The following is a 1,481-nucleotide window of genomic DNA, read 5'->3' on the forward strand; positions in this document are numbered from 1 at the left end:
TGTTGAATATGTCTTCTGCCCCTTTCAGGTGGTTTTCTTCTCCTTCTTCTATACCTATTATTCTTAGGTTTGGTCTTTTCATGGTGTCCCATATTTCCTGGATGTTTTGTGTTAAGGATTTGTTGGACTTAAGGTTTCCTTTGGTTGATGAATCCATTTCTCCTAGTGTATCTTCAACACTTGAGATTCTCTCTTCCATCTCTTCTATTCTGTTGATAATGCTTGTATCAATAGTACCTGAGGGTTTGCCCAGCTATTCTATTTCCTGCCTTTCTTCAGATTGTGTTTTTTTATTGTCTCTATTTCAGTTTTCAACCCTTGCAGTGTTTGCTTTGCTTCTTGCAATTTTCGGTTTATCTTTTCGTCCATTTGTTGCCTTTTATGAATATTTTGGTTTGTTCTTTCTTCCATTTCCTAACTTTTTTGGTGTGTTTCTTCTTCCATTTCTTTCATTTTTTGCTTTGTTTTTTCTACCATTTCTTGCATTTTTTGCTTTGTTTCTTCTTCCATTTCTTGCCTTTTTTGGTTTGTTTCTTCTTCCAATTCTTGCATTTTTTGCTTTGTTTTTTCTTCCATTTCTTGCATTTTTTGCTTCGTTTCTTCTTCCATTTCCTGCCTTTTTTGGTTTGTTTTTTCTTCCATTTCCTGCATTTTTTGGTTTGTTTTTTTCTTCCATTTCTTTGAGGGATTTTCCTATAAGGCATATATCCAAAAGATGCCCATTCATACAACAAAGATGTCTGTTCCACTATGTTCATAGCAGCATTATTTGTAATAGCCAGAACTTGGAAGCAACCTAGATGTCCCTCAACCAAAGAGTGGATAGAGAAAATGTGGTACATTTATACAACGGAGTACTATTCAGCAGAAAAAACAATGGAATCCTGAGATTCACAGGCAAATGGATGACACTAGAAGAAACCATCCTGAGTGAGGTAACCCAGTCACAAAAAGAGAAACATGTCATGTACTCTCTCATATATGTACTTTAGACATAGATCTGGGGAGTGCCAGCCTACAATCCCATGGCCAGAGAGTCTGGGAAACAGAAACTTCATTCAGTGGCTGATGGAAGAAGAGGCAGACTCCCTCGGTTAAGTACTGAGCTGAACTCAAGAAAGCCAGTAACAGAGAGGGAGGACTGATGACCAAAGGGATTAAGGCTGGGCTGGTTTAACCCCCAGAAACAGGTGACCTGACAAAGGTTAACTTTTGAATCCCAGGCATTAGCCTGGGAATCCAGCATGGGACTGATCAAGACCCCCTGAATGTGGGTGTCAGTGAGGAGGTCTAGGTAATCTATTGAGCCTTGGGCAGCAGATCAGTACCCATCCCGAGTATACACACGGACTTTGGATTCCCATCCAACAATGTGAGGTGCACTCTCACCCTGAACTCTTGGGGAAGGGTCTAGGCCCTGCCCTATATGAAATGACAGACTATGGACACCCCCATGGAGAGCCTCACACTCCCTGGGGAAA

This window comes from Mesocricetus auratus, unplaced genomic scaffold (genome assembly GCF_017639785.1).
Source record: "Mesocricetus auratus isolate SY011 unplaced genomic scaffold, BCM_Maur_2.0 contig_8590_pilon_obj, whole genome shotgun sequence".
NCBI classification, from domain to species: Eukaryota; Metazoa; Chordata; class Mammalia; order Rodentia; family Cricetidae; genus Mesocricetus; species Mesocricetus auratus.